A 20,584-nucleotide genomic window follows, 5' to 3' on the forward strand; every position below is an offset into this window, starting at 1 on the left:
TTGTTCAATTCAAAAAATATAGAAGAGGAAAAGGTATGCATATCCAAAAGAATATAAGTAGCTCTGAAAGGATTTTGTAAACAAGTGCCACATAGTGGCACGTATTTGCCTAAAGTTCTAATAGTTGAAAGTTAAAAATTTAATAGTTAGAAAGCAATAATTGTGCTGATAATATTTAATAGTATTTAATCTAATTAACATTTCATATTAATGTAATGTTATTATTATAATATAAATTATTCTATATGTTTTATTGGTAGTTATATTATGCTTTATTGTCAGTTATAATAGTATTGTTTGTTATAATAGTAAGACTCAAAATACCAAGTAAAATAAATTGATGATTTTAGAAATTAAAAATCAGACATAAACATTAAAATTAAAAATTGAAATAGGAAGAATTTTAATTATTATTGAATTTAAATCTTACCAGGGAAATGCTAGAAAAGAATTGGTAGCTCTAAGGTAGAAAAATCAAATATGAAATTTATCATATGTTATTATATATGTTATTATATTGGTTTTAAACTTTCATAAATATTTCATTCGAAAATTTTGGGTAGTGGTTCCTCAAATCCGCTCCTATAAGACCCAAAATATACAAGCCAATCAAATTGTAAAAAAATAATTTTCATAATTTTCAAAGTTACAAATCATACATTTAAACATTACAAAATTCAAAACTTAAACTTGAAAGTAGAAATACTTGCATTTGATTGGTTGAAGTAAAAAAGAATAATCACTAGTTATAGATAACTGATTACAATAGTATATTGCCTACGACAAATACAATAACTAGCATATAATTAGTTTCTATGTTTAATTATATAGAATAAATATTTTATAATCCTTGTCAATATATCTATAAGTTTATTTTTCTCTTTCCATAGTATCATTCTTAGTGAATGATTTTTTTTGACTGAAATTTAATTTTCAATATTAACATTAACTCATGGTGTTTAATGTAAATTTTTTTTATAAATATTTTAATATTTGTTTTTTAATGAGTCAATTAATCAATATAAACATTAACTCATGGTGTTTAATGTGAGATTAATTCTATAAATATTTTTAGGTTTGATATCTCTTGAAATTTCGTACATGGATTTTTAAAAACATAGGTACATTACTTTAATAAGTAATTAAAATTATTTTGAAAAAGATGGCTACAAGATGTCATACTTCAAATTTTAATTGACTCTTGCATAAAAAGACAAAACAATTATTAAATGTCAAGAGATATATTTCAAGTTGTTGTGGATGACTGAAAGAGACAATATAGTTATTAAATGGAAAGAGATATATTAGCTCTTAAACGATAAGGGGTATACTAATTATTAAATGGGAGAGAACATGGATGGTAACTAGGACAATATAGTTATCAAGTGATTAGAGGATATTGATGGGAAACAATCATTCAACTTCTTATAGAAAGGTTTAAGTGATTAGCTCGTGAATACTAATATTAAATGTCAAAGTATGGATCAATAGGTATCAAGAATCTTATTTTGTTGTAATTTTCTTATGTTATCACTCTTTTTAAGTTTATATAAGATTGATAAGCTAGTTTTACTTGCAATTATATTGGACAACAGTATGCATTTTTTATTGGGATGATGTTATCTTTATGTTATTTATTATAATTTTTTACTTTTGCATATGCATTACACTAATAGGCATCTTCTATAGTGGTCACACAAATTGAAGATTGAAGGAGTGTGTGTACATAAAAAAGAAATGTTGGTAATTGTAAATGCATGGTAGTAGAAGTGGATACAAAGTGTTTTACATGAGTTGCATTTTGTGAATTTTTTTTTAAAATTACGTCAAGAGGCATCTTCTACAACAATAGCACAAATTGAAGGAGTCTACTTACACAAAAGTGAAATGTTGGTAGTTACAAACACATGGTAAGTAAGCAGAGTCAATATAAAGTTTTTTTTCATGAATTATCTTTTATGATATATTTTTCTTAATTATTTTGGGAGGCATCTTCTATCATGGTACAATAGATTGAAAAAGTTTGACGTATATAGAAAACAAATTGTTGTACTTCTAAGTGCATAGACGAAAATATGAAGTGGTTTCTATGAGCTATCTTATGTGAAGTGTTTTTCTTAGTTACATTGAAACTTGTCTTTTATAGTAGAAAAAAAGATGGAGGAGTTAGTACATAAAAAAGAATGTTGGAATTACAAATTTATGGCAATGGAAGTGGGTATGAAGTGGCATTTTCCAAGAGTTGTCTTTTGTGAGGCATTTTTCTTAAACATCATTAAAAGAAGTGATGGGGGAGTATCTTCAAATCATGGAGATATCAAAAGAAATTCAACATTTCTTTTAAAATGTCATGTGGATGACCATAGGAGTAAATTAAATGTAAATGTTGTGAACTTTACAAGATCTTACAACTCAAATAATCAAATTCACTCTCTTAGCTAAAGAGAAAGTAAACTTTCACAACTTCTTTGATTATGATTACTAATTTTTTTTTCTCAATTTAAGTTTAGCTCTAATTGAAACTTGTGTATTACTCTCTTGTCTAATTTCCAACTCCTTTTTGCATATAATTTTATACAGACAACATTTATAGGGCACAATGGGAGAAACTATTCATGTAGTAATGTGAATTATATCCACATAAAATTTTGTACTCATATAGAATTCACTTTTATATTAATGACCTCTATTTCTCTATCCTACTTTCACTAGTTTAAATTATGGATTCTTGTTTGCATTTGGACCTTAGGTTCTTAACCCCACTTATGTTAGGAGGTTAAGGTCATTTAGGATGAGCTTCCTTGATAAAAAAGGCTCAAATTCAAACCACTTAGCAATTAGCTTATGGGAATGAGAAAATCATTTTTATGTCATCTTTCTTTGGAATTACAAACTTGCACCAAGGGGAGATGAATAAATGAAAGCTTCCCCCCCTTATTTCATAAGCAAGTAATCATAACCTAGGAAAACATTCCAAATTAAAGTCCATCCTAAGAGAAGGTGATCAATAATCATACAAAGCATTCAAGACAAGAAGTAACGTCCAGACTGTCATGTCCCCAATTTTTTGGTGACAGTTCGATTTAATTAATTTAATTAATGGTTGTCCAAGGACGACTAATCAGTTATTTTAATTAAATAAATAAATATTAAAAGATGACCTTGTATTTAATAAAGTGACTTGGAAAATATTTAATAAAGTCACTAGAGGGATAAGATCAAAAAAGGTTCTAGAAGTCTCTGGAGAGGATGGAGGGAAAAGAATAAATAGGCACCCCGGGGCTCCATTCGAATCAGGCAGTTGTGTTATCTCTCTTGTTTTTAGATTGTGATTCAATCACAGGTGCATTGTGGAAACCTAGGGTTTCGGCAATTGTCACAGTTGGCCATTGAGAACGATAACTCTCAATTGGTACGCGATTTTGAGGGTGTGAAATATCATCCGAATTATTGCAGATTGGAGGTGACGATATAGTCATTTCATCAAGGGCAGAATTTGTGGCCTAAGGCCAAATCGGGAGGATCATTTTGAGAATTGCTATTTGTAGATTTAATCTTTCGTAAGGTTTGAAATTCATTATAATTCCAGGTGGCGAGAGGAGTAAGGCGATATCTTCAGCCTTCTATAGAGGAAGACGCGGTATGAGCAGATTGGAGGCATGAACGAGTTTCCAAGTTTTCCCTTCCAGCTAGCATTTCCGTATATGGAGCTGTTTGTATAGAAGGCATTTGAAATTATTTGCACAAAGCCTAGCGGAATTTTGGAAGACCAGATTAAAGGCATCTGGCCGAGCCATGAAGAAATCGGGCCGCTCATATTGTTGATACTCACCCTTCAATATCCAGAGCTGAGTCATATTTGAGATGACGGCTACAGGTAACGGATCGGAGAGTTGATTTAGACCGAGGTTGCAGTCGGGATTTGAAGGGCTGAACAGTTGGAGAATTTCCCGCCTCCGTTTAGAAACTGCTCTCCCGCAGCTAACCAAGTGCAAATCGAAGAGTAAGGAACATTTACTGTGGCAGCTCTGTCGAATTCCACCTCCATGCCAAATGTGATGGCGACCAAACCCTCGATGTCACCAGCTTGGACCTCGTCTCGCCTGATGATCGAGTTATTCCTGTTGATGCAGCTAATCGCTCCGTCAGTGACTATGATCCGACCGAACAGAGGGGCATAATCATAGTTAAACTTCAACGCGGTCAGGAGTTGAAGCTTTGAGCCATAGCCAGGAAGGGTATCGGTAAGGACCATGCCAAATGGTCACCAGCTACAACGGTCACTTTTATGTACGAACCTGATATTCATATCAATGAGAATTTGATAGAGAGCCTAACTCTTGAGGAGAAGCAAGACTGGGTTGATAGAAGTCCCACAAAGGTTTCTAAAATTGATGAAGATACCAATCAAGAGGTTATACATGATGCGGAAGCTTTCGCATATGGTGACGAGGTTTTAAAGAAAGCAGAGGGTAGTCGATTTAGACTTGATTATGCATAGTTTGAACAGTCACAAGGAAGTGTACCCGTTAAAACCTCAGGTTCGTGCTATTGATCCCTTGCATAAAATACTGTTTGGGTGGCTCACATTCAACCAAGGAGGGATCACCAACTTGAGGGAACCATGGCTAAAGACACAAACAAAATCAAGTTCTCAATAGATCATTAGAATCAATTAAAATTATCAGGCATTGTTATTTTTCCTGTATTACCCGTAGGGTAACTTGTTATTGATACTGGGGTCTGTAATCATTGCACTATTACGAAGGGTTTACTATTATTGGTGTTCCAGTTATCATGGCATCCCTTGTATAACCATTGCAAGTAGTTTCAGAGACAAATTCATTCCAGCAGTATTAATTTGTTGACTAACTGTTTGACAAAATGCCTAATCATTGAGTTTTAGTATTTTGGTGTTTAAGAGGCAAATATCCTGTCGGGGATATTACAGTGGTATCAGAGCCGAAGTATTAAGAGTTTTTGGTGTTGGAAAAAGCAATAACCTGCCAGGGATATTTCACAGACCAAAGGTATTCATAATGACATCCAAGATCAACTTTTCATAAACTTAACCCTATAAGTCAACATTAACACATTCATATAGATTTCAATACAAAGAAGATTTTTTAAGGTATAATTAATTCAATTTTTAGATCTCACCTTTGCTACGTTACGACATTATTTCATTTTTTATTCAAGTTATTTCAATCTCATGGGTAATTTCTAAATCAATTTTTGACCTAGGCAAAACCACACCAACAATAAAAAAAAATCCCTCTTTTGTATGAATTTCACATGGTACTAAATCATGATTTTAGATTTAGACTAAGTACATGTAGACCTACAAATCCACCTCCCGTAGATCTTAAAAATCAAAGTCTAGGTCACCTTGACTAATCCATGATCTAAGAACACTTAATGAAAATTTTATGGAAATTTTGACCAACATCTTTATCCCTAATCTTCTTGTTTTGTCAACATCTAATGCTCTAGGTCAAGGTTTCCCTGACCAATGTAGTCCCTAATATTTTAGCAATAGGTTCCTCTCTCCCTTTAATTCCCAAATCTATTTCTTTTGTATGTGTACATTTGTGTATGCATGCATGCATGCATGCATGTGTGTGTGTGTGTGTGTGTGTGTGTGTGTGTGTGTGTGTGTGTGTGTGTGTGTGTGTGTAAAGTCCCAAATTTTAAGAGCCTAACATGTGCTCAATTTTAGGATCATTTAGCACCTAATTTAGTGTAGTTTTTATGGTAGGACTTCATATAGCACTAGAAGAGTATCTAAATCCAAATATGGGCCTCCACCTTCTTTAATATTGCTTTAACTCAACATTTACCCTTACTAATAGGAATTTTTTCTTACTTTCCATCCAATCCCATAATTCATTTCCTCGCCTAGGAGCTATTCACTTATTTTTGTCCTTAGTGATCTACTTTGACCCAAAATAACCTACTTCCTCTTTTTTTGGCTTATATCTTACTTCCCAAGGACCCTGCCCAACATCTAGCTCATTATTCTCCAAGCTACAAGTCCCAAATATCAAACTATCTCTAGGATAGGTTGCCAAGCCAACCTATCCCTAGGCTTTGGCCTCAATTTTGGCATGAAACCCCATGTTAGGACTTTGAAAGGAAAAAGAACATGTGGTCCACCTACTCAGGTTTAAGTCACCAAAATATTTGAAATGTTTATAAACCCCCTATATCCCCTTGGTTGATCAATCCATTATGCACACAAGATAATCAAGAGAATCCATTATGCATTTGTGAGATCATAAATCTATTGTGAGCATTCATTGTAGCCAAGTAATCAAGCATTCAAGTGTAAGAAAGTAATCAAGATTCATTAAGAAATAAAAAATTCAAGTGCAAGGAAGTAATCAAGCACCATCAAACATTAAAATCTTCATTCCTCTAAATCGATCAATGTATTTATTCTATAAATATAGCTTCTTTCCCCATTTGTTTGTTCTTTGGTTCACATATCTAGCTTCAAGAAATGAAATGGTCTCACTAGGAGTGGAAACTAAAACTAACTATTCTTCAAAGCTTATGTTTTAATGATTCATCTAGATATTTCATAGGTGTGAAATTGCAACCAATGAAAAACTTCAAGGATTTTAGAGGTTATCCCTTTGTAAATCAAATGGGGGATAGAAAGAGAAATATATAAATAGTAAATGAAATAAACAAATTGAAACTATGTTCTAAAGAGATACACTAGAATTAAATGATATGCACTTCCACTGCTACATAATGTAACTCAGCTTATAAAATATTCATGAAGACTTAGAAAACATATGCATCATTTGTGTTGCTTCGTTACTTTAGGAAATAACATAACTATTTAGCTAAGACAATAGAAACCAAATAAAACATAATAGTAGGAAAATGATTCCATATGTTAAACAAAGAACTTCATAACCTCTTTGTATTAAGACTAGGGGATAAAATAGAAAGTTCTTTCAGACACAATTTAAAAGGTTTCAAATTGTTGGTGTAGTTCAATATTTATAATTACACTTAACCTTTGGTGGACATGTGATTCCACCTTGTATATGTGACAAATTATTTACTCCATATTATTATCCCTCATTGCCTTGCCTATATATGCAGACCTATTATGTATAATTTAACTATTTACATTATCAATGATATAATTATTTTATCTTGGTGTAATTGTCTTGTCACTCTATTGTAGAAGTTATCTCGATCTTTCATTTTATCTTGTGGGTGTTGTAAAGTTGCATAAAAATCTAACACAGTATTAGAGCTTACATTGAATCTATTTTTTTGGGGGTACCCTCAAAACATTCATATATTTTAGAGAGCCTATACAAATATACTTCAATTTAAAAATCCACATAGATCCTACACAAAAAGACATAAGAAGAAATACCCATTGGTCTCTTGTATTAGAGTGTGAACATATAAAAATATGTCAACCCCTTCTATCTACCACATGTAGGAAAAATAGTCCTAGTTCTCACCCAAATCTCCTATAGTGGAGCATAAGTGGTGAGATCTAGTGCATGACACCCCCTTATGGCCCCTCTACCACACAATTTAGGTAGTGATGCCCAAGCTCTTCCCATCCAATCTTTGTTGTCAACATACCTCCACCCATTGCCTCTAACAACAACAACTTTTTTGTCACTAGAAAACCCATCTCGACCCAATAGGTCTATGTGTCACAAACAAGGAGGCATATAACACCAAACTTTCTCAATCAACTAGGTATGCTACATCAAGATTAATGTAATGTCAAAATTCTACCTTACCACATTAGCATAACACTAATTAATAGTCACTTTCTACATCATCCATGTGTATAGTCATCTATGAGATATCATTCAAGAGGCCAAATTTTAGTGAGATCATCAGTTTCAAGAGCATAAATTTGATGACCTTCGAAGTTACCATTCCTAGGAAAATTGGCATTTTTGTGATGGTTGTATGAGCAACAAAGTTAAACACCCAATATTTTGACGTAATCAGGGGGTTTTAATTTTCTACCTTCATCATTAGAGTTATTTATTTTGTAGTCTAACTTCAAAGGGCCATATCTTTATTATTTTATGTCCTTTTTTCAAGTAATATTTTTTATACTTAGGGTAGAATTTCCCAAATTTTATTGTTTTGGCATTGCTTTCTAATTTTAATGACCATATTGACCAAAATTTACCATTTTCCATGACTATACTTGTCTAATCTTTTTTTCCCTAACTTTTAAGGCTTCATTTGGGTACATATAGTAACATTTGAGGTGCAATTTTTTGAAAATGCATTATTTTTAATATACTTTCCAGAGCTTCTATCTATTTGTATCCATTGTGAGTGGATATATTACTTTCAGTACTTGGCCCTTTCTAGGCTTATTTTTTACTTTTTATGCACTTGGATCTTAGTTTTCTAATTTGCATCACTAATTTGAAGGGGCAATATGTTATCTTATTATTCTCCTTGGTTGTGTCATGGAGATTTCAAAAGTTACACTCCTTACTTCATACAATTATCATGAATGGAAAGAAACTATAACTAATTAGTGTTAGATAACTGAAAGGGGGAGGTTTTTTATTTTTTTATTTTTTTATTGGGGGGGGGTGGGGGGGGTTGGGTGGGGGGCAGGGGGTAAATCAGTTATCCTGAAGTCCTTTAAATAATTCTCAACACTTTTCACAACTTAAACTTATCACCTAATTCACTCGATATATAGATTAAAATTATTCTACCAAATTACAATAGTAAATAAATAGTTTTCACTTTCAAATTCATAAAATAACATGTCCACTAGTAAATTTGGACTCAATTTTCAACGAATTTTGGTCAAAATTTTGACCCAAGTTGGTCAAAATTTCAACCAAGCAGTTTGTCGCTATTTTTCCTATCGACATTTTGACCAAATTGCAAGTTGGTAAAAATTTTGACGAATACATTCGTCAAAATTTTCTTGTCTCTGCTAACACTGATTTGTCATTTTTGGTCAAAATTTTGACCAAATATTATTCAAACCCTCAAGATGTGTTGTTTGTCGAACCAAGCTCTTCCTAAATTTCAAGTGCCTCTCAACCATGCACATTGACCTAGTTTGTACAGGTCCACACAATTCAATCTCCTCAACTTGATGTATGAGGTAGTGTTCTTGAGCATTGAAAAAGGTTGAAGGTAGACACTTTTACATTTCACACATAAGATGTGGAATTTTTCTCTTCCAATATTTTATATCCTTTTTTATCAATTTCTTTATATGATAACCACCTAAAAGAGATTCAACACACAAGAACATATAAACAAGATTTCAGATAAAATTTTACAAATCTAAGAAAAAAACACTTCTAACCTCATGTATTTTCCAAGATCATATATAACTTGTTTAATTTTGTTGTCAAACTGGTGTGGGAGGGATAGAGGTAGGATGTACTACAATCATTAAAAAATGATCATTTCAATATATTATAAAATAATTTAATATGTAGTACATTCAATTTTACAAATATATTGTAAATAGAGAACATGACTTACCTTGATGAAGGTATGCCAATCATGTGTTTTCAACCCTGACCCAAAATCACCTTTCTTTGATATAAGAGTGCTTATATTTGAAGCAAATCCTATGGAAAATTTTGGTTTTTTATGACTTCTTTTAATGCATCACTTTGTTGCTCCATTAATAACCAAGGAAGGCCACTCATATTTATGTGGTCTCCATTGCTATTTGATTCAATAAAATCTTTCAGTGCATGATTGGATTCATGAATGTCAGCACAAATTTTGGCAATTTTTCTCTATCACACCTTCCATCCAATATTTTCCATAGTGTCTCTGCTACATTCTTTCCAATATGCATAGCATCAAACAAATGTATGATTGGAAGATCTTTGTAGTACAATAACCTACTAAATTGAGTAGGATAACTTTTCATTCCTCTAGGAAGTTGTTCATTGATTCCTTGAAAACCTTCACGAGCAGATCAATTACATCATTACTAAATATAAGACAATATCAAAATATAAATTTCAAACTTTGGACCACAAGCTGGACATTACCTCGACGATTTAGTTGATTGTATTCCAACTTCCATAGATGAGGTGTCATTCTTTGTGGCCTTGATTATGTCTCTTCTTTCCTATTAAAAAGATTTTTTTAGTAACTCGATATTTATGATTGTTGTAGAGAAAGTACCTAAACTCATCAAACACCTACTTTCCTAAACTTCTTGAATGACGAGATTTCATCTTCGGACCACAAACTGGACACACAAATTTTCCCTTTGTTTGAATACCTATAAGATTATGTACAATTAGATCATGTACAATTATCATGCACAACTTAAGCATACAACAATAATGTGTAAGCACTATAACAGACCAACAATATGTGATTTTAACAATATAACATACCACAAAAATGAGTTAGCCCAGGGGCATCATGTATTGTCCATACAAGCATTGCATGGAATTGAAATTGTTGACATCCTATTGGTCTAGAGATGTCATACATAGTGACGCCATTCCATAACTTTAACAACTCATCAATAAGGGGCTCAATATGCACATTCATATCTTTAACTTGGTACTTAGCTAGTAATTGAATGAACATAAACATTACATAATTATTATGACCATTTTCATGCACTATTTTAAAATTAATTTAGATAAAGTTATTAAATGAAAAAATACCTGGCACAATCATTGACAACATTATGTGCTCCCTCTTTATGGACACCCAAGGAGGAATGTTATTGTTAATAACAAAAACATGCCACATTGAGTAAATAGATCTCATATCTCCAAATAGATTGAAACCATCCACTACCAATGAAAGCTTCAAATTACGAGGTTCTTCTTTAAAGTGCGACCATGTTTCTTCTATTTCTTTAAATGTAGAACCATCCACAGGCATTTGCATAATGCCATCTTGACTTCTATTGCATGCATGGTAATCCATAAATTGTGCCAAGCTAGTGCACCTGAATAATTGTTGAAGACATAGAATAATGAGAATGTATCGAAGAACCTTGTGAGGCACCTTTTTTATTATTTGATCTGACTGATATCTATTAATATGAAAATTAGGGCATTCTATTGCAAATTCATGTTGTTTATGATATAGAATGTGATCATTGGGACATACATGTATTGTCTAATACTTCATTCCAATCTAATTCAAAATGGTAAATAATTCTTGGAATGAATGAGGCAGAATGTTTGATGGTGGTAACAAAAACTCACCTATCAACCTACAAAAACAAATCTACATTTTTAATATAATAAATAGCAATTGTATGCTAACATTGAATGACAAAAATGGCATACCTTAGCATATGTGACATTGCTATATTGGATAAACCATTCATAACCTTCAAGTTCACCAACAACACTATAACCGAGAGAAGAGTTGTTTGGGATCCTTGGTATAGGGGTATCAAGACCATCTTCATCATCATTATCAGATGTGCTAGTACCATCATCGTGAGCCTCATCATCACTTTCTCCAATAACATCTTCTTTAATCATGTCCTCTGGCACATTATCATCTTCTTCCATGGGATTGTTATCCTTAGCTTAGATATTCACACCTCCATGTTCCTCCAGTAGGAAATCCACATTTAGCAATGGACAAAAATCATGGCCCCCTTCAACGTGACCATGTTTCCTACAATGACTCTTGATGGGAACACAACCTAAGAACAGAATGGACACAATAGAAAAGGGAAATTGTATTAACTAAAAAATAAGCTAGTACATTCAGTACAGGGAAAAAAAACTTCAAAACATTCCCTAAGGGCTTACAATAGCATAAATGTGGAGATAATTTCTCCTTTCAGTACCTCCTCTCAAACTCCACTTCGAACTGCCTTTTACAATGCTAGGAATCTCTTTAAATAGACCCCGGAGGGTTAAGGACCAGGAATACATTCTAGAAAGTGCTAGTAGGCATCCACTGACCAAATAGAAGGCTTCAGAAGCTACGTTAGAAGTTGGCACAAATCTAGAAGAATCCAGAAACGGTAATCGAACTTCTGGGAGGCATAACTTTTGAACCATAGCTCCGATTGACGAACTTTTTACATTTTTGAAAAGCTCTCAAAGCGCTCTATATCCCTATGGATAGGCTTCACTCGTCCCCCATTTTTTGGCCCTTTTTAAGGTCATTTAATGCCCCTAACCTGACTTTGAAGCATTCTTAAGAGGTCTCCAAAACCCAAAAAATTGCAATAACTTTCAAACCGTGGGGTCTTTTGACCTTATTCTTTTTCTGGAATGCTCTAAATCACAATTACATTCATTTGGCCAATTCACACCTTCTAGTTTACCAAAATGATGGCCCAATTACATGCTCCTATTTTTTCAGGATTTTCTAGCACACTGATAATGGAACTGTGAGAGTTGGAACCTTTATTTGACCCGAATGGGTGTCCAAAAATGAAAACACATGAAACAAAAACTAAGTCGAAGTAAATTTTTTTGGGTGACACAGGATTGCCCTTATACCTCTGGATGCTCCTGCATCAGACACCCAGGGTAGATTGAAAAGTGACCCTATTACTTTATGAATGGTAGAGGAAATCCCAAATGGGAAACCTCAGCTATTGAAATCCAAGTTGAGTCCTTGATCGGTCGTCTTTTCCATTTGACCAAATACTCTTCATACTGCTTGTTTCTGATACTCCTAACCACACGATGATCTAGAATGTCTTCTATCTCCTCCTTCTTAGAAGCAAGAATCGGACATGGCTCTAACACCAGCTCCTCATCTACACCATCATCATGATACTCTGTTAAATCTGCAATGTTGAAAATGGGAGAAATGTGAATACCATCTGGCAGCTCCACTTCATATGCATTTCTTGAGTCATGTTTCTTCAAAATTTTGCAGGGGCCAAATTTCTTCATTTTCAGCTTGTTGTAAGTACTGGCTAGAAATCTTTCTTTTCGTAAGTGCACCATGACTAGATCCCCTACTTGGAATTCTTTATGTCTTCTCCTTTGATCAGCCCTAGCTTTATACTCTTGATTCATCTTGGTAATGTGTGCTTGAACCTCTTCATGTAGACACTTGATATGTTCAGCAAATTCTTCCGCTTCAGCACTTGTCCTCTCCCCTTGCTCTATCTTCCTAAACTCTGGTGCAGTCCTTGGGCTATTCCCATATACAATTTGGAATGGTGATTTTCCAGTACTCCTATTTATAGAGTTATTGTAAGCAAACTCTGCTTGTGGTAGAATCTGTGAGGCCTCACCCAATTCGTCATAGTACCAATGAGATAATTGTATTAAGGTGATTTTAATCCTATGTTTTGATACACTTCTAAGACTATCGGGTTATGTTATCTGCATTTTGATGATCCGCAATTACTTCTACATATTATGACCTAATTGATGCATTTAATGATTCTATTCATGTTTTAAGCTATTGACATTTCTTTAATAGAAATTGAATGGTAGAAATGCTTGTAATGTAAGAATGTAATGTTTAAGTGGAAATTAGAGTTAAAAACTAAATAAATTTTGTTATGCATTGAGACCTAACCCGCATACCTAGGAATTCAATAGTTGTGGATTCAACATCTTGTCACAATGATAAAAATAGACTATGAAGCTATTCATAATATTAAATTGACCATGTTATGATAGGTAAAGTTTGATGTTATAGTATTTTGAGCATTTTACATGGAAATTATTAGAAAAAGTAATTTAATTAAAAAGAATGAAGTATGGAACTCAAATGTCGAATGTGATATGTAAGTTTGATATTTTAATATTTTGAAGGTTATATTTGAAATGATTAAGAAAGGGAAAGTTAATTTGAGATGATGAAATAGATGCAAGTCTAATGTTGAATGAGATAAAGATTATTTCACTTATGTACTTATTGTTTACATGATTTTCTTGGACTACTGATGCTTGAATTTAGTGTGCAGGAATTTGACCATGGGTTTAAAGGGGAATTAAGGCTCAAACTACTACAAACATGACATAGCCAAGGTTGAATCAGTGGAAAAGATTCAAACCTCATTGTAATGTGTTTTATTTTGTATATGTGAATTTATATGTGTGTAATAGCTTAGTTCATGCATTATTGGAGTTAAGTCACTTTTAATGTAATGTGTTGTTTTGTGTGTGTCATTTGACACTTGTGTTGTCCATGTAGAGATGCCATGTCATTCAAGGTTTGACAAGAAGTAACCTAACCTAAACCTAACCCCAATGTTGTACCCAAGTTAACCTCACATAGAAAAAAATGCCATGAGGAGTCTCAATCAAAGGAAATTCGAATTTGGACTTGGCTAGGGTTTTTTAGGGGTCATTAGGTGGTCCCTAAGTGTCTTTTAGGTGAAAATAAGTTACCCATATGATAGTACATCATGTCAGGGACCTATTTTTGATCATGTGAGTGCCTAGATAGCCTAGGGAGCCCCTTTACCCATGCATTCTTCCATCAATTCGAATTTGGAGTTGTCATGTCCATGTTCCCACTTAGTCAAAAATAGAAAAGTTGGAGGAGACAAGTTTGTAAGAAGTAGTGGCTTAGTGTCTGTGCTAAAATAAGTTAGTGAGAAGGCTTTATTAGAGGGTCTTGGCTAAACTAGTGGGGTGTCTACCCACTCTCTAATTTTAGAGACTATTAGGTTTTGGAGGGAGACTAAGGGAGCTATACTGCAACTATCCTCACCATAGCTTGGACCAAGGTTGGTGTCTCAAAACTTGTTTCTTTCTCATTTCTTGCTTTTAGTATGGTTAAACAAATCTGCAAGTGTGAGAGTTCATTAATAGAGTATGCATTTGCATTATAAATCTTGTGATATGGATTTTTGGGTATTTTGTGAAAGTGTGGTGTTCTTGTTGCATTATGAGCATTGATTATGTATTGTGACAATGTGAGAATGTGTGATGTTCTTGTAAATTTCTTGGTTCACCTTCTTGGTTTTGTTTTGTTGGAATGGAAAGTGAATGTGTTATGTGCTTTTGGAGATCCTTTCTTAGTTTTGTTTTGTTGTTCATCATTTGTTTTGTTGTTGTTCTTGTTTGAATGTGAGTGTTGATTGTGATTATGGGTGTGAAGGCTTCACTCACTGTTGGGAGGGCAGAGAAGCCTTGGGTGAAGGGCATAAGTTGGGCTTGACATTGCAGGTGAGAAAGAAAATTTTGTTTTTACCTCATGATAAGGTTGTTATTATGGAGCATGGGCTCCTTCATGGCCATGAATCTTGTTGTTTGGGAGGTACAAGGAGGTTTGGTGGATGAGGAGAAGATGGTTTTTTTGAAGGCGTTGAGAGGCAATGCAGTGGTAATATGTTGTTTATGTTGTGGTGGCCTTGAGAGGCAAAATGTATTGGCAATATGATATTTATGAATTTCTCCTCCTTGAAGAGCCCACCTTCACCCAACGTTTTATGATTCCAATGGTGAATCATTGTGCAAGCCATGGGAGGGTGTTGATTGTGTTTTGTGTTGTGTCTTCATGCAAAATTTTGTGATGTATGTCTGAAACCCGATTTGAGCCTTGTTCCCCTAGTGCGGGGGTGGTCTCTTTGGAGGCCTATGGTTGGGTGGAAAGCACCCATGGTCCTTGTTGTTTTCTTTGTGATGCATTTGCAGATTTGTATCCAAGGGAGAAATGGAAATGGCTTGGAATGACCATCTTGCAAATTGATGTTTGGAAGAGAAAACTTGACATTGTGCACCTCATTTGTGAATCATCTTTCAATGATCATGATACTTATTGTTCATGTCTTTCAATTATCATGTTTCATATGGTTTCGAAAGGTCTCGTGTTGTCTCATTGTGATGAAAAGAGATTGTATCATTGTTACCTAATGTAAATGTAGAGGAAATAATTGAAAATGTTGTATCTGTATGTTCCATGTTAAGAAATGATCATGAGTTTTGGAAGAGTAGAATACCTTGGCATCATTGTTCCATTGGATAATTGTGGAAGGAATATGTCAGTAGGTAATGTGGTTAAAAGAAAAGAAAGCTACTTCCTATTGTATTTAGTTGTGATTGTGAAATCAATTAGAAAATTGTATACTATTGTTCTTGTATGGAAATATGCTGTATGAAAACATTGATTGTGAAGGAAGACATGTTGAAATCTGATGCACAAGTTTTTGCACATATGAACTTTTCTTGTTAGTTAAAGTCAATCTTCTCCAAGACTTTATATAGGATAATCCTTGTAACATTATGCAAGGTAGATTTAGCAAAAGTCATTGTAAGTTTCGCAATTAGAGATTTGATGTAATTCTGGAGAAGTTAAGTAATGAGACATTCTTTCTTATTAGAAACATTTCATAGATTATTGTGAGGAATTTTTTTTTTTCTGATATAGTTGTCTCAATTTGAAGCATAAGTGATGGGCTTGTAAAATCCTATGTTATCACAAGAAAGCATTATATTGTTAATGGAACCTTGTATATGCATGGTAAATCGATTCATTTGTTTTCAAGTCCTACTAGGTCCTTAGATGAAGAAGAAATATCAAATTTGCAAATTAAGAAAAAATAGTAAGGAAGTCAAATCTGGTCATTTACAACTCACGGACATGGCCTCCTAAAATGAGAAAAGAGAAAAAATGCATTAAACTTGGAGTAAAAGTCTTCCTGTAACTACACCTTTTATTCTCTGGAATTTGTATGAAGATGAAAAGGAATGAGTTCTCCTAATACAAACCTATATTTTATTGAGGAAGAATATACTTAGAATCTTGCAAAAACCAATACATATGCTATAAGAGATAAGAGCCAAACAAAATAATAAAAATAAACCCCCAACCCATAAGAATTAGCAAGTAAAGTCTCATACAAATCCCATGACCATTGTGTCACTATTCCATAAGAAACAACATGAAATAAAATATATACACATATTTAATAAGATTATGTCAAGTCAATATGATGGAAGGTCTAGGTAACTACTCATAGACCTAATAAGGAAACCCAAGAACATTCATTCTATTAAAGCAATAAGGAAGGTAAGGAAATGAAAGTAAAACATAATAATAATAAAATAATAAGGACTACCTAGGCGCTATAAATTAAAGAAGAACAAGTACTTAGTGTGATAGTGGCAGGGGTCCACACACACATTCAACCTAGGCAATGACACCAAAAAAAAAGAGTTTGATGAATGATTAAATGTCACCCTGACACAGTCAGAATGCCTTTGATCCCTAGGCACCTTGGATAAAGGTGACCTAGGAATGGAAGCATAAGGCTAGCGCAAGATTAGAGGACATGGGTCCCACGACTGTCGAAGTTCCCAAGCATGTGTACTATCCCTTGTTTGGCATATGGTTATGTTAGCTTAAAATGCAATGCTCTCCCCTTAGGTGCCATCTTTTTGGGGAAAGGTAAAACTGGTATTGTGTGTTTAAATGTTTATGTAAATGCTCTTCCCCATCACAAATCGCCATCATGCCATGGGAGAATCCCCATGTCATAACCACTTGTATTAACGCCTCCCTAGAAGCAAGGATACCTTCTGATTGTCTTGTCTTACTTCAAACTTTTCAAATTGATGCTTTGAAAGAAGTTATGCAGATTTGACCACATATAGGGATAAGAGATAAAAGTAACTTCAAAATATTTTGAAAGCTTTGGAAAAAGATACGTGACTCTCTATAAAATTTGATTGGGAATTAGGAATAAATTTTTGGACATAGTGGGTTAGAAGATTAAAGGTTGGGATGTTAATAGATAACCTTAATAGTAAATGGAAAATTGAAATAGTAGGTGTCTATAAATTGGATAGAAATAAAAGTCATATGACCAAATTATCTAGTGTAATTCTTCTTCATAGGGAAGCTTAATGAAATAGAGTTAAACTTGAGATTTGTGGATGCTTGAAATAGCTAATGTTTGATTTCTTGATTTAAAGATTAATTTTTGGGTAGTAAGGTTAAATGGATGGATAAGCATTGGTTAGTATCATATGTTGTTATTCTTAAGGATTAGTGAAGGTAAGGGTTGGATGTTAGGAGGTGGTAGAGGTTAAAGTAAGATAGTTGTAATAAATGTGGAGATATTTGCTAGGGATTAGTGAGTAAATGATCTAGTTACATTTATTTGGGGTAGTGGTAATTAAAGAAGTTAGACATTAGAAAAAAAAACTTTAATAAAATGAGAGGATGATAGTCTTAAGGGACACTATGAAAATCCTTAGTAATGATGTTGGGTTAAGTATAGGAATGCTATTAAAACTAGCTTTAAAGACATTAGGAGCAAATGGCTTCTAATTTAAAATAGAATGAATAATAAAAAGGGTAGTTAGTATTAATTGGCCAATAAGATGTTTTAGGTTAGAATATGTTAGAGTTTAAAGCTAGTTAGTTTGAATATTTGGTATTGTTATATTGAATGTTGAGGTATTCCTTAGGAAGCAAAAAGAAAAAAAAAAAATTGTGTTATTCTTGACAGTAAATTTTGGGCATGACAGAATCAAATCCCATCCCTTGGGCTTATCCCCAACTGAACATCTCAGCAAATTGCCCAGACTTCTGTTTACCACTTTTGTTTGGCCGTTAGTTTGTGGGTGATGCGTGGAACTGAATTTCAAGTCTGTTCTCAACTTTTTTCCACAATGTCCTCCAACAATACTGCACAAATTTAGTATCTCTGTCAGAAACTATACTCCTTGGAAGACCATGTAGTCTTAACACCTCTTTGAAAAACAAGTCTGCAATATGGACAACATCATGAGTTTTGTGGCATGGAATGAAATGTGCCATTTTGGAGAACCTATCAACCACCACAAATACTGAGTCATTACCCCTTTGTGTCCTTGGCAATCCAAGAACAAAATCCATACTTATGTCCTCCCATGGCCTTGATGGAACAGGCAATGGCTGATATAGGCCAGTATTGTGACTAAACCGCTTGGCAACTTGACAAACCTGGCAACTCTGTACAAAATTCTTCATATCCTGTGAATTTTGAGGCCAAAAATAATGTTCTCTAAGAATGGCAATGGTCTTATCTTGACCAAAATTTCCTGCCATCCCTCCATTGTGTTTCTCCTTAATCAGATTTTCCCTCATGGAACTCCTTGGAATGCACAATTGACTACCCTTGAACTATATGCCATCCTGAATCAAATAGTCTAACCACTTGGTTCTATCTACAACAATAGGTTTTTTACAAGCTTTCCATGCTTCAGCAAAATCACGATCCTCGGGGGACAAATTCTTGAGTTCATCAAACCCAACTACTTCAACCTGCATTACTGTAAGCAACAACTATCTTCTACTTAGTGCATCTGGAACCCTATTAGATTTTCCACTTCTATGCTTCAACACAAATGTATAACTCTGCAAGAACTCTACCCACTTCATATGCCTTTGATTTAATTTACCTTGGCTTTTTAGGTACTGTAATGCCTGATGATCAGTATACAAAACAAATTCCTTTGGCAATAAATAATGCCTCCATTTTTTTAAGGCCTGAACTATTGCATAAAACTCTTGATCATAAACAAAATACTTCTTCTTTGCATCATTCAATTTTTCACTAAAAGATGCAATAGGCTTACCTTCCTGGCTTAATACAACCCCAATAGCACTTCCACTGGCATCACAATCCACCTGGAACACTTTTCTAAAATCTGGAAGTGCCAACACAGGCTGTTCTATCACCTTCTTCTTCAGCAATTCAAAACTTCTCACAGCTGCTGCAGTCCATTTGAACTCTTTTCTATCCCCTCTTATTGTATCAGTTAGGGGTGCACATATGCCACTGAAATTCTTAATAAACTTCCTATAAAAACTAACCAAACCATGAAATGATCTTACCTTAGTAGAAGACCTTGGAGTAGGCCATTCCAAGATGGCTTTTACCTTCTCTGGATCCATTTTGAGACCTTCGGGTGATATAACAAACCCCAAATAGACTAACTCCCTTTTTGCAAAGAAATACTTCTTCAGATTAATTAACAGTTTCTCTTCCCTTAGCCTTTCAAGGACACTACGAATATGCAGTAAATGTTCTTCCAAAGTCTTGCTGAAAATTAAAATATCATCCAAATAGACAATAACAAATTTTCCCAAGAACTTCTTAAGTACCTCATTCATGAGCCGCATAAAGGTGCTTGGGGCGTTCGTCAATCCAAAGGGCATGACTAACCACTCATAAAGACCCTCCTTGGTCTTGAAGGCTGTTTTCCACTCATCTCCTTCTTGAATCTGTATCTGATGATAACCACTCTTTAGATCTATCTTTGTGAAGTACTGAGCTCCACTCAAGCATTCCATAACATCATCCATCCTTGGCAAAGGAAACTGGTACTTGATGGTTATCCTATTTATAGCTCGAGAATCTGTACACATCCTCCACTCTCCATCCTTCTTTGGTGCGAGTACTGCAGGTACTGCACATGGACTTAGGCTCTCCTGAATCAAGCCCTTCCTCAACAGCTCCTGAACCTGTCTGTTTAGCTCCTCTATTTTAGTAGGAGTCATCCTGTGAGCAGCCTTGTTAAGCAAACTAGCTCCTGGGATTAAATCTATCTGATGACTGATTTGCCTTACTGGTGGCAATCCATCTGGAACATTATCAGAGATAATATCTCCAAACTCACCTAGT

The sequence above is a fragment of the Cupressus sempervirens genome, chromosome 8, assembly GCF_028749045.1.
Source record: "Cupressus sempervirens isolate cs-2001-9-10 chromosome 8, ASM2874904v1, whole genome shotgun sequence".
Classification (NCBI taxonomy): domain Eukaryota; kingdom Viridiplantae; phylum Streptophyta; class Pinopsida; order Cupressales; family Cupressaceae; genus Cupressus; species Cupressus sempervirens.